The 15006-nt window shown below is 38.9% G+C and overlaps 1 protein-coding gene across 2 annotated transcripts in view; it reads left to right on the top strand.

The window, feature by feature from the left end:
- Positions 1-15006, top strand: part of chrm2a (cholinergic receptor, muscarinic 2a) — a 72283-nt gene that overhangs the window by 16279 nt on the left and 40998 nt on the right. For both annotated transcript variants that reach the window (XM_044186203.1, XM_044186204.1), the window contains one exon: positions 11281-11425. The gene's annotated coding sequence lies outside the window, so the exon portion shown is untranslated. The remainder of the gene's footprint in view (positions 1-11280; positions 11426-15006) is intronic.

Below are 15006 nucleotides of genomic sequence, written 5' to 3'. Positions count from 1 at the left end.
GAAGTTTAAAGCATTAAAATTTTTCTGCCAATAGAAACAGCAGCCTTAAAAATTACTACTCCTACTGCAGCTTATGTTATTATCTCACTAGATAAGTCTGTTGTAGAAATGTAATTCCCTGCATCTTTGATTCAGTGACAAAACTGCAAAACAACTGGTAAAAATTAGGTTAAACATCTGGGGCCTGTTTCACAAAAGTGATTTGCGAGCGCTGCATACATGCAGATTGCAAATTGTGGGCCTCAGTTCAGAACATGTGTGCTTTGATGATAAGTGCATTCATGCTATACTTGGATTGGAGTACATCTGCAAAGAATTGATACAGTATTATCACATTCTTACTTATCAAATGTGAGAATGTGAAAATTGCCAAGCTTGCACAGTACTGCGTTCAGCAGATGCAATCAGTGGCTCTACAAAATGACACCAGGCATCCATCTTGGAAAAGGAGGAGCTGATTTTTCACTGCTTTCTTGATACCAGTGTAGTTTTTGTTTGTAGCAGTTGCAGGGCAGTGGCTCATGAAACTCAGATATGAGATGCAGCTCGTTCCCCGGCACTCACAGCTAGGAAAGCTGCATCCGTCATGCAAAGATCATCCCCACCCTGTCTCTTTGAAGTGATGCCTTGGATCTGTTGAGGCAACATGTCTTCATCCACACAACTTTCTCCACAGAGAGACACCAGTATGAAAAGGTTCTGCTGCCGTGGAGCTGCTTATTGAAAAATGCATCACACTCCCTATGCATGAGGGATGTGAAATGTTATGAGACCAGGTGTAATGCAGTCAAGTCAATCAATTTCCAATTAAGCCATGCTCCTCAGTCGTCCATAATTCTTTTTAGCATGTAAGTGGCTTTTTAATCTTTTCATACAGGAGGTGTGCTTAACCCATGCGCCCTCTATGAAAAATGTCAACGAGTGCGGGAGGAATTAATTAAAAGAGGCAATGTGTCTGATGGATAACGTTGAAGTTTTCCCTGTGAAGTTCATTCGTTTTAATTTAATTAATGCGTTCAAATCAGGATGGCAGTTCCACTGAAGCCCAACCTACTCATTTACAGTTCAAAAACTCCAGAGATTTATAGTGTCCTTTCACTTGGCCACATGAATAATTTATTCTCTATCTCTCTAACAAAACTCAAGCAACTCTAACTGGTATCAGACTCTATTGTGTAGAGAGTAAGAGTTGTAAAACCAAAATGCTGTTAATATATTTAACTTTTGTCTCAGGTTTCCCAGGCAATTTTTGTCTTCATGGTCTCTGAGTTGTTTATCTTATTTATTGTTTGGACTGTGTTGTTGGACTGGAAATTGCAGAGAGATAGGCTACAGATAGAAAGTGAAGCATTACTCAACTCAAGGGAGATAAGGAGGCCTGGTTTTCCAAGCAAAAGCTGTCAGTTTTCTCAGTATGGAGAATGTGATTGAGCATGTCTGGTGTCTGCTTACACCACATCTCACACGAAACGGCGATTCATTAAGCTGTCCCGATTGGATTTTCATTGGCCCGGTGCCCATCCTGGGGCCAAAATACACCTGCCTGGCCTGTCAACTACTAAAGTTATGACATCATGAGGCCCCTCATAAGGCACCTCCATTGTTGAAATGAAGCCACATCAATTTCATGGGCTCCACTGCCCAGCGGATGATTTGTGAGTGCTATTATCCTGAAATCGCTCTGGAAAATGGCTGCAGTGTGAAGACAGGAATTGGTGATGGGGGTGGGGGTGGGGTGGGTGGGGTTGGTTGGTTCCATGGAAATGGTTCATTGGTTTTGTATGTAAACAGTAAGAGCAAGGTCAGAGTATAGAGAAAAACAAAAATGTCATGTTTCCATAAAGCACATGTGTTTGTTAGTGTCTTTTGGAAATATGAATGATCTTTATAAACATGACATCTAGCAAACACTAACAGATTTATGGCAGAGAAGAAGAAGAGGAGGGAATAGAAAGAGTGAGAACAAGAAGGGGGGAAAGAGTGACCTAGGTGATTTTGTAACCTAGTTACAAAATCTGCATGCAAGCAGTGCGAACAAGTCTGACTGCCATCCAGCTGACCGTGGAAGTTTTTATTTCCAAGCTTGACTAATTCATTATAAAGCCATTTGAGAGCCAGAACTCTCCATTTGTTACAACCTGGATCTGAGAAATATAACTGCTGACTATTTTAAATGATCATTTCAAACTTGACCACAGTGGAGGTAAATGCAAAATGCATCTTGTTAGGAATTCACTTCACTACCCACTTAGCATGAGCAGTTCAATTTGTCTGAAGCTTCCACCAACTTAGCAACAAAATAAGCAGATCGCTGATAAGAAATGCTCATTAATCTAGTATGCGCAGCAATTGGACCGCACGCCATCCAATTTTTTTTCAAGCGTTTACTCTCCTTTTTAAAACTCAAAGTCGTACGAGAACAAAAAGACAGAAAAATGTGAATCTGTTTGGAGGAAAGCATCGCTGCGTGCTTTCATGAGACCAGCTGCCTGAACACAATACCTGGTCAAATGTTAAAGTTATCAGTGGAGTGCAGAAGTGAAGGAGCCTCTTCACCACTCCGCTTTCCACACCTGCACTGAAGGATTTCAATTCACTGGCAAAGCCCTCTATGACAGTGCAGAGCCATTCTGCCAGGCTGAGATAAAACATAACACTAAAAAAAAAGTTAAATAATCAATTCCAAAGAAATGCCTTGGTATTAATCTAGAGCAGACTGCAGGATGGTACCTCCCAGAGGATTGCAAGATGATTTGCAGAGGGATTTAGGAGATGATTCGCAGTCTGTGAAAAAGTTATATACCAATATTTTCTAAAGTACAAATATTCTATCATGTTTTTAATTCATTGTTAAATGTGTACAATGAATATGTGCATCCTTGAGGCTTTGTTCATAATTAAAAAGTAAAATTCTCTGCAAATGGGAGACATTATTCTCATTTATTTCAGTCATTAGCAGTTGCAATGTGTGGACATACTTTTGTTTCGGCATCATGATTAAAGAAAATTAAGAGTCATCTAGAGGAACTGGAACATGGCAACATCAGCCAAAGTGTCAGTGTTAGATGATCATCATAATCAGAGTTGTTAATTCTTGACTGGCCAAGAGACATGACAGCTTGCCATCTTTTACAACTTGTGTGATATACACAGGTGAGACAAGGTGCCGTTTGCATAAAATCAGGGTTTCATGAAAGAAAGTAAACCTGGAAACATTCATTGCTACTCAGCGGTGAAGGTGGCCTCTCTTTTTCCTTACCAGTTAGTAGAGGGAGGGTGAGTGCGTGGGTGCTCAGCATAAATATGTGTATAGAGGGTAACGTTGTACCCACAGGTTTTATTCATTTGGTATAATACCCGTGACCTGAACGTGATAGTAAAATGGTTACAGGTTTACTGAAATAAAAAAAAAACATCATTACTCTTTAGTTTGGCTATGACAGTTGAGCACAGAAGCGCTCTGTGCTCCTATGTGGGTTAACGTTATGGAACACATCACAGAAGTTGACAAACTATATTAGAGAAGAATAAAATTCTGACATGATAGTCTTTGGTTGGGATGACATGAGGTCTGCCCTACAAAGCAAAAACGCAGCAACTACATATTTGGTAAAAACTGAGCTAAGACTGGAGAATGACTTATTGACATCTGTTTTACAAAAATCATTATGCCATAAAATTATGCAATTTCCACAAACATTTCTGTGGGCTCTATTTGCTACACTCAGAGAAACAGAGAAACAGACAACTAGACAGTTAAAGCAAGAAAGCTACATCAAATGAAAGCTAGCTTGTAAGATAGCCACAGCTAGCTAAAGCTAAATTTACCTATTGATTATTCCCTAGCTGTTATTTGTAATTGAAAAATATCCATTTTGACATCTTGATAATTCAGTTTGTTATTTGAAATAATAATAATAATAATAATAATAATAATAATAATAAATGAGGCAGTAGCTAAATCCAATCATGATGGAGAAAAAAACAAACAGCTAAACTCCTGCTAAAGCTTACTAGCTTAACATAATATCAGTAACTGCCGTCTCAGCTTTTGACTCTGGTGGAATTCATGTGATTTGGTGTGGTTAAGCTACTGATAAACCTCATATTTAAATATATTAAATTGAAGATTTTTTAAAATATTTATTTCAATGTAAATATTAGAAGACGGACAGAGAGACACCTAGCAAAACGGAGATACATTAAACATTTACATCTATGCCTAAATACTTCAAATTCAGCTATCGGGCTGATTTTATGTAGTCTGAATATTGCATAACATGGATTTCCCCTTATTCATGCTTGTTCAAGAAGAAGTGTAGATAAAACCACTTCTACTGTACACTTGTAAACACCATGCAAGTGCTTTTCCCTATGGGTGGAAGCAGTAGGCTAAATTGTAGATGAGAAACTAGACAGCATGGGGTCTGTAGTGGCTCCCTGTGCTTCATTTCATATGAAGTAGTCCATATTCAATCAAAATAATGGATATTATAATTTATACCCGCTGTTATTACATGCAAATTTTGAAAAGACAAGAAAAAAATCTGCAATACGAACATTTGATATGGGATTTATAGGCTTAATTTGAAAAGCTGCTGAAATCAAGTTCATATTTCCTCAAAAATGTTACACCTAATCCTTCAATAGGATTATGGTGATCAAGAGTAGTATAAATGTACATTTCAGCTGTCTAAAAACGCATGGAATGTCACACAAATTAATGCCAGTATGTGCAAGAAGGATGTCAAATTTACAAAAAAATGACACTAACAGAATTTTGAGAGAGCAAATAACTTCCTCTAATGTCTGCTTAACCCCTATTTCTGTGCTATTCTTTGTAGAAATATGACTTCTTGTAAAAGGAATATATCATTTAAGTAAATCTAAAAAATCAACCATTGTGAATATAATTACAGTCCTAGCAGAGAATATCGTGCTACTTCACCTTATCTTTTACAGACTAGTGAAAAGAAACCACTGAAGTCTCCAACAACAATGTGATTCTGTCAATTCCACCTCTTGACTGGAGCTTTTAAATGCAGTCACGGACATGTATGATTAAAAACCCCAGTGGCATTGAATGACAGGTCCAGCCAGTTGCCATCAAGATTATTGTTAAATCAAAGCGCAGTGGAATTTCATCTAATCTCCTTGTGAGGGATTCTTTGGAGCTTCTGACTGGCTGTAATGTGCAAAGCTGACCTTTATATGATCCTCACCAAGTGTTTATTCGAATCTTATCTTCTTTCTGAAGCCTTGCCCTGAACTTTTAGCCCAAATGTTTTTCATCTGTGTGAGCCCGGCCAAGAGAGTGAACAGAAGATTAACAGTATTTACATTTTTCAGTAGGATGGATTTGCTGATAGAATGAATTTCTATAAATATTCAGGTGGTGGTTTTGTCAAAGGAGCAAAGACTAAATTGGACTGCTTATCATTTATGCTCACGAAAAGTTTTCAGAGATTTAAAATGGACCAGAAAAATGTTCAAATTTCAGACATCTATCTGACTTTTTTTAAATATTAAACTTATTTGTCAAAGAACATGTACACCAAACATGTATCTCAAGCAAATACTTTTCCATCTGCAACATTTGCTCACAGCCCAAAAAGGTATAACAAACAAATTCATGTTATTTGCTATATTTGTTCTTCATTTTCAGCCTAACACAATGTACACACATTTGTTCAACTCAAAAAGCAGCAACAATTAAAAAGAACAAAATCCAACCTATTGTGATGTTGTTGTTGGCGGCAACATCAAAGAGACTTCTCAGTGATTCTCTTGTTGGAGTAAACGTCTGGTTGCAGCCTGGTGACAAACATCAGCAGCTCCAAGTGCATATGAAGCCTCAAACTCATTATAATATCATTATATTCTGATGATATCTGGACAGAGATTACTCTGTGTCATTCAAAGAAATTAATAGACATGTCAATGATAGATAGTAGAATTGCAGAAGTCATGAGAACGCTGCATCAGGAAATATGATTACAAGGGGTGGAAGATGTATTCGCATTCCTTTACTAAAGTAGCAATACCACAATGTAAAAATACTGATATGTAGATGTGGCGACAGAGTTTGTCTTATCTGTCTTGACTTTGAGTCACCATGACAACTAGGTGGAGTTTGTGAGTGAAGCTGAGGTGACAAATTTGCCCAGTGATGTACCATTCAATGTTATGATGTCTCAAAATGTGATGATTAACTATTTTTAATTAATCGGTCTAGCTCTATTGGAGCAGAAGCATAAAGTAGCATAAAATGTAAATACTCAAGTACAAATGCCTCAGAATTGTACCTAAGTGCAGTACTTGAGTAAATGTACTAAAGATTACAGATTTTACAGGGTGAATGGCACAGATGCCTTGAATCTTGACAGACATTGTGATAGCAAAATCCTTTTTGCACTCACTGCCAAAAAATCCTTTGGTGGTTTCCCTAATTAGCGCTGTTAGCTCTGAGTTGCACTGTGTTGGGACGTACTGCAGAGGGAGAAGACTGGAGGAAGGCAGACGGCAGTGCAAATAGCGAAGTAAACTCTCTGGTCTAATAACAGGATCCTTCTGCCCTGAGGTTAAACAGATCCACTAATCACTCTCTTTGTTTGGTTTGGGTTTTGCATTCATCTAGGCAGCACCCGGAGCGGTGTCTGTGTCCCTCAAACTTAAACATTTGGCTAGATATGCAGGTGCAGAAATATCCACCCACTGAAAGTAAGAGTGATGTCTACATTAGTCAAGATACAGATTTAATAAATGCTGGCACTTGTCCATGCATGTTTAGTGACTTGTTATTTGGATTTCTTGATCGATCAGAGCAGGCAGTTAAATGGAAAACATTTACCAGCAGACCATGCATATAGATCCATCATGTATATGGAAGCATAAGTCCCAGATATTCTAAAGAGATACAGCGTCAGTGGAAGATTGATGCACTGGCCTATAAATAGGCTGATTGCCACCCTTTCAGACAGTTACATAATCAAGGCTTTTTATCCAGACACATGCCCCCTTGCTGGGATGTTGGCTGAGAGCAGATAATGAAGAGCCTGTGTAGATGTCCACTGAGATCTATGACCAGGTTCAGACTTGGAAAAGCAACTCCTCCCTCCTCCCCATCATAATGTTGATGTTGCAATAAAGCAGCAGCCCACACTTGAAGGAGGGCCCTGGCAGTTGCAGTCAGGGGACACCAAGTACTAGGAAATTGCATTACAGATGTTCCCTTCAGAGTATTTAAAAATGGAGACACTGTAAGGCTTGTTTTATTGCTTATGCTTTCAAAGAGGTCTCTCCAAAGCGCTTCTGACAGTTCATAGCAGTGTGAATATGTTTTTGTTGTAAGACAGTCAAAATGGCACTCTTAGGGGGATCACGTGGAGATGCAGAAGTCATCAGACATAAAACAGCAATTTCGCAGAGGGGTATTCTAAGGTGAAGTTGTGATAAGTGAAAATGTGATATGAATGGTTTCATCTCTGTGGATATCAAATTTAGCTTGGCGAGCACCTTTTCTCATTTTCCATAACCTGCATGCCACATCGTTCTTCTGGGTACAGTTCTAATTGGGCTGTATTGCTATGCAGAGGTAACTCACAGTGAACTATATTCATAATAAAATTCATTATAAAAAGAAAGACCATTTGATGAACCTTAAAATGGCTGAAGCGTCACTCTGTAAATCTGTTGTCTCAATGTGCATATGTTAGGTTCAACATGTAACTACTGTTGATGGTCCTCTGTGACATGACGCAAGTTTATTTACATTAGGGCCGCAAAGAACAATTATTGTCATTATCAATTAAAAGAAAATCTTAAAAAATGTTCATCACAAATTCAACAGTCCAAAACTCAACAAAATTCAGTTTACCATCCTATAAGACATGCTTAAAGAATTACTGAAATGATAAATCGATTATCAGAACAGTGGATTCATCGTGAATTAATCAATGAGGAACAAAGGAAATGCATTAGATTAAAAAACACGAGAAAAGGGAAAGTTTCTATCAAAGTAGAATAAAATAAGAATTTGACCTAAAGAAAGTGTAGCTCTGTGTATTTACATGGGTATAATAAATCACCCTAAACTTAATCTTAGAAATAAAAATGCAGTAGGAAAAATTAATCAAAGCAGACTCTTTAGACAAATTAAAGCGATTAACACAGCAATATATCTAATTTGCAACCACATCTAAATGTTGACATACTCAAATTGCTTTGACAGAAAAAAACCTTCTCGTTCAAGATTTGCACATTCAGAAATGCAAAGTCAATAATATTTTTTTTTCCTCAAGATGCCTTATGTGTCTTGATGGTTGTTTTGAAAATTCTTCCATTAGAAAGATATCAATGCTGAAAAGGTACCCTGTGGAGTTTTTGGACCACACATAGCATAACATTTTTATGAGTTGGTCCCAATTTTATTTGTTTGTTCTGAGGACGCACGTTTCACACTATTCCACTGATCAACAATTGGTGGCAGTTATGCGCAAAAAAAAAGCAACAATGCGCCAACAAAGACAATGAAGAAGGAAACATTGATGTAAACAATGGACCATCTAAAATATTTTTTAAAAATCGGCTTTGCCAGTGCTGGATGAGGAAGAAAATGCATTCAGCATGTTTATAAAACTTAAGGAGACACACAGTGTGTTTTGGTTAGTAACACTGAATGTGAAATTAACTTTGTTTACAAGGAAACTCCACAGGGCACCTTTAAACAGAAGTATGTTTGTCCTAATTGACAGGTTTGTCAGCCCGTCACAGTGGGCTACAGTGGTTGCTGGTTGTAGATTCACTGTCTCTAGTTACAGACAATGTGAGCACACAAGCAGCTTTAAAATGTCCCTTCAGAACATTATTTTCACAGATGCTACGTCCATTGTGCAGTTGCTATTACTCACTGATGCTGATGAACAATCAATTTAAAGATCTCTTACCCAGTGTACAAGTTGCCCCTCTTCTGAACATTAACTGAAATTGATTGTCAGCAATCAAAAACAGAGACATGCTGTTATAAAAAAAATTATAAGCACAGTCATCAATGAGAAATAGAACAACAACCACAATTTCACTATTTTGGCTAACACTGCATAAATCTGGGAGATAAGTTTCAAGATCAGGCACAGATATCTACAAAATGTGTTTTTAGTAGTGTGTTCAGATGTAAATGTGATTTAGTTGGCTGCCCAGCCAGCTCGAAGGCATCCAATTTAATATGTATCTTGAAGGTACATGATTACGGTTGTGAAAACAGAGGGGTTAAGAACAATGTCTGATTGTCTTCACAATAATTGGGATAAATTAGTTCAGCTGGAGATCCAAGCTGCAAAATGTAAACTCTCTGATATTTGTGTAGTTAAAAAAAGCACAGAAACGGTAGTTAAGGTTTCTCGAGCTAAGAGCCAGCACACTAACCAGCTGACAATCATCTCTCAGGCAGTAAGTGACAAAGTTCATTCCTATATCTTTACAGAGTTTAGACACATCTCAGGATTTTATGGTCAACGTAGTGTCCGAGCAGTTCAACAAGCATCTCTACCAAACGTTTAAAGCTCCTCAGTGACGACAGTCTGCTGTACAGGTCAGTCACTTTATTTAATAAGAGTCCCCCCTCCCCAGAGGCTGAGGTAATTCTTGGGAGATTAAGGTGATAGAGTGTGGATAAAAACAGCTGCCTGGGTCAGGCTGCGCCCAGAGAGAACATACACTGTTCTTTATAATCTTGATGGACATTTTCACTGTCACACACATGCAGTAAGTCCATTGCTTGAAGCAGCAAAGGTCATGCCACCCTATAGCCAATCAGTGTGCAGTATATCTCATCTGTATATGTTAAGCCATGCTGCACATTTATTTAGAATTCAGATTTACTCAGGGAATTAAGTGCCTGTCAGCGAAGGAGATTGCAATCCATGTCCAAGGCTGCCTATTAGATATTTTAAACCCTCATTATCGTCTGACAATTTTATGAATATTTTTCATCATCTTATAATGCGGCACAATTGCTAGGAGCCTTCGAATCCTCTTCCAACATGATTAGGGAACATTGAAGTACACTTATGTTTATGCAATGTCTGATCAGACCAACGGCTTTTCCTATTAGCATAATAAATGAATTAGAGCACCAGAGACAAAGATCATTACGCAGATTTTCACACCGGGGAAATCATTTGGACAATGTATTGTCTATCAATGTGATACAAGAGCGATGCATCACACAGCCTCAACATGTTTCACCCTCCAGCTTTCCCCAAATCCTTCACTCACTAAAGCCCTGCTGGTGTTTGCATTCTGCTAAAACAACCTTGATTTCTTAAAGGCAGCTGTTTCGTTTCAAAAGTCTCTGTGATTTCTCCGCTGGCTTGTGTTCTGTGATTAGTCATAACAGTGAATGGCATGCTGCAGACAGTAATGGCTAATGTGTCCTTGCCGTGACGTGCCATAAACACAAATTGTTATCATGACACTATATCTCTTCCCCAGCACAGACTGACTTAGTGTACTAAACACTGTAGCCTCAGGGTTTATCCCTTCATCAGCTGCTCCTGGCTTGTTAAGAACTGTTTTTAATAAGCGTGCAAGGTTTGGGTAAAGAGATTTCTAAACTGCTGTGGTTCCTGCAAGGTGCTCTGGCTGAAATTTGCATTTAAACATGAGGTGTTCCTGTTAGTGGCTCATCTGGAAATATGAGTGAGAGTGCTGCAGCACTCTGGGATAATGGTCTCAGAGGGCTGTGGCTTCCGTACGGGGTGCGCACATTTAGAGAACTTAGGCCACAGTCATTTACATTGATGGCGGTCAAAGCCACTATAGATTTCTTTGATTGCCGTGCAGGATGTGTACATTATGTATATTGGGGGTGCAGGTCTGTAGGGATTGAGAACTGTATAATTTACGTAGTGAGGACTGAAACTCGCAGGCCAGACAGACATGAATGGTATCGATCTTCTCATCTAATTCTCGGCAAGAAAAGCGTATTTTCAAAAAACTTCAACTATTCCTTTAACTATACCTTAGCCAAAGATTATTTACCACAACTACAGACAGATTCCCCAACCTTAACCAAACTGTAGTGGCCATGCACAGATATTTTAGAAATAATTTTAAAACGCTGGCATTGAACATGCAAGAGCACTGTCACTAAACATAATCATGGATTTTGAAGAGCATACAGTTAATGTTGTGCTGGCAAAAGGATTTGGGCTGACTAGAAGGCAGCGCTGCATTACTTGCCCATTGCTCATCCTTATTTACTTTTTTCTTTTTTAACAGTGGCCATGGCTATTAACCATGAAGCTGGAGCCAGACACGCCCATCGCTTCCGATGCTCCATCGAATCCGGTGCTACATTGAACACTCACTCTCTGAATATGCCATCCAAGTGCGAGAAAGCCCAACGGACTGCTTAACACCAGCTGTAAGTACCAACACACTCTGACTCTGCAGTGATAGCTTTTGAGTGTTTACTCGTGACACTCACACCAAGTCAAACCACAAAAGAGATAAACTCATCCTCAGCTCAGATTTATGAATGAGTCATTTCCAAATGATGCCCCCTCTGTTCAAATATTGTAGTGAGTATTGCACCCACTGTCTATACACATGGATTACACATTTACATTTATTTAATTTTATTTGAAAATAGTTATGTCTGTCTTGATATATGATTTTACCTGCTGGGAGTCAGTGCTCACAATGAATTTCAATTTACCTATGAAATCTTGGCAGGCTGAAATTTATGTACACGCAAATGACATATAGCCAAATTACTTCACCGAACCTGGCAGGTAGTATTAACGATTCTAAATGTATTCATCATACATGTGAAATAATGTGGTCATTATGCATACAGGTCATTTGTGGTTCACTGTCACATAATTTCTGGTATTCTTTGAAGAGATACCTACAATTTTGTGCACTGAAGTCCAAAGATGGCTTAATGGTAATGGACCATCATTACAGTATGTGTATGTGACATTTGTCTAACTTGTCAATGGCGTTACAAGCGCTTGTCCTCAGCAATAGATACAAAAGAGCTCTTGACCATGAAGTTAAGAGGAGAGTTGTGAATCCCCACATACTCAATGTATTGTGCTACAGTCATACTGACAGCTTTAGAGCAGCAGGTGGGTGGGGTTAATTGCATAAACTTCAGATAATCTCAGGTAAGTAGTCATTCATGGTAATGCATAATATACTGATATAAGATTTTTAGCCACACTAGCTGCATAGCTCTCAGGGTGGCAATGTTGGTCGGTCTACCACTTTGGTGGATTTCCATGAAATTTGGTACAGATAACCATGCCATCCACTGACTTCTCCTCTGGTGCTACCATGTGGTTGACATTTGTGTTATAAGTGAAATGACTCAACAACTATTGGATGGATTGGATGGCATGAAATTTGGTTCATCATCCCCTCAGGATAATGTGTAAAAACTTTGATCCCCTGACCTTTCATCTAGTGAAATCATCAGGTAAAAAGTTCAGTTTGTCCATTACTTTGGTTTATGATCAAACCGGCAAAACTAATGACATTACCATCAGTCTCAGCTGGACTTTGTGTTTATTGCTAATTAGCAAATGTTAAATAAAAGATGGTAACATGGTTCATGTTATCCTTGCTTAACATCACTATGTTAGCATTGTCACTGTGAGCATAATAGCATGCTGACGTTAACATTTAGCTTAAAGCACAGCTATGCCTAAGTACAGCCTCACAGAGCTGCTAGCATGGCTGTAGACCTAGAGTCTTGTTTAAAAATATTTTTATATAACCATCGGAACCTTACAGCACTGCAATTGCAATATAGTCTATTTTAGAGGTGAAAATTATAATTCTCTTTTCTGATTCAAATAATTTCATTTGGTTTAATTTAAAGGGACAGTTTACCCCAAAATCAAAAATACATATTTTTCCTCTTACCTGTAGTGCTATTTATCCATCAAGATTGTTCTGGTGTGAGTTGACGAGTTTTGGAGATATCGCCCGTAGAGATGTCTACATTTTTTTAATGTAATGGGACTATATGGCACTCGGCTTGTGGTGCTCAAAGCACCCAAAAAAATAATTTGAAAAACTCAACAGCAATGTCTCTTTCCAGAAATCATGACCCGGTTACTCAAGATAATCCACAGACCTTGTTGTGAGCAGTTTCATGTAGGAACTATTGGTAGAAAGAAAAAAACTAGTTCCTAAAACTATGTATTTTTGATTTTGGGGTGAACTCTCCCTTTAAAGATTTGTAGTAGTGTTTAAAGCCAAGTGATTGCATCGCTGTTCAAACGAACATCAGTTTGCACATTAGTAAGCCATCGCACGCCTTATCCCTGTGATGTTCAGTTTAGAAGTTTAATAGCTCAAAAAACACCCATTTGCAACAGTGTTATTGCATAATGATTGTTTATCTGGACTTCTTTGGACTGCGTGTCATGCCAGAGCTGCTTTGGGTCACCAGAGATTGAGACTCCAATGCAAAAAGCTATTGATTCGATTAGGTGATCGGGTCATTTGGTGGCAAAATTCTATCTAACAGCCTCCCAGTTAAAACATTTTCCTAAAGTTTATTATTCATTTTCATGAAGTTTCAAAGCCATCAGATCAGGTGTCACTCTGTTATGCCAGATATTCTCTGCACTCAAAAAGGACATCATGTATAGCAATGTGTGAGGACTTGATATCAACAACCTTACTTCTCTCTGTGGGAGTGTGTGCGGACATCATCAGCAGACCTGGCATCTGCATGTACACACACACATACTCACACCACTGTTTGATGCCGTTCCACCAACAACACTGTCAAGAGCTCTCCCTCTTTATCATAGAGATGCTGTCCAGAACCATATCTCAATTGGAGTTGCGGCTCTTTCATTTCACTGAGACTGAGATTGTTCATAGATGTGTGTGTGTATTTCTCTGTCTAACTGCATTTCTGTGTCTCTCATTTGCATAAAAATGTGTGTGTCTCTTTGCACACAACACACCCAAAGGACTATCAGGGCAGCTCTGTGTCAAACCAGCCAAATCCCTGGCACAGATTAACAGGAGAGGGCAGTGCCAGTCTTTGAGGGCAAGAGTAGTGAGAGTAGTCGCACCAATTAGGAACCGGCAACCCGACCACCCAACCCTGCACTCACACTGGCTGGCTCAAGATAACAGAGCCGACACACATGCTCAGACAGATAGGCACACACGGGGATGCGATTGCCGCATACCCACTCATAACTTGGTAGCTAATACATATGCAACACTGTACCAAACATCATCCATTAGCTGCACCAGGGGCCTGAGCGTGCTGCTGGAAGTGTCAAATATGCATGAGGGAATGGAGGTCTGTGTCTCATAATCCTCGAGGCAATTAATACAATCGTTTCCAGGCCAAGCACCTAGATGCACATATCAAGCCTCTCCCTGGGCTTGTTGAATTTTTTAGGTAGACTAATTTACAGGTACAGGTTGGCCAGAGGCTTGCTTTTATGGATTGGAGCCGTCTGGAAGCCGACAGCAGGCCATACATTGAGAATTGTCCGCAATGATGTATGGGGCTGTGGGGACAACGTATTCACAGTGGAAAACACTGCTGGAAAAGCTGTGTTTAAATGATAAAAAGCTTTCTGTTCTGCTAATTGTATTGTAACACTAATTGAGCAGTGATGTGGTATTTGATTTGCTAAGCTGAGTTAATACACGCTCAGTCCTGCAAATGAGTTGTTGTTTTCACAGAAATTACTTTGTGTCGAGACTTTAACCATTTAACATGTACACCACACAAGCATGGTGTGTTTAGACTTAACCGCCATAGATAATTCAATTTTTTCTTTATATATACAACTGTTTTCAGTGCATTACTGTTCCTGCAGAGTGTGTCGTCGTCTTCAGTATATTGTAAAGCATTTATTTCTGCCTTGCTTTTTGTTGCTGCTTCTGCAGATGTTTTTAGCCTCCAGTCAGATATTGACTGAAATGTTCAGCCTAGTGTGAGGAGAGGGGGGCTGGTAT

The sequence above is a fragment of the Siniperca chuatsi genome, linkage group LG23 (genome assembly GCF_020085105.1).
Source record: "Siniperca chuatsi isolate FFG_IHB_CAS linkage group LG23, ASM2008510v1, whole genome shotgun sequence".
NCBI classification, from domain to species: Eukaryota; Metazoa; Chordata; class Actinopteri; order Centrarchiformes; family Sinipercidae; genus Siniperca; species Siniperca chuatsi.
The sequence above is the reverse complement of the archived record's forward strand: the minus strand, read 5'-3'. Positions and strand labels throughout refer to the sequence as shown.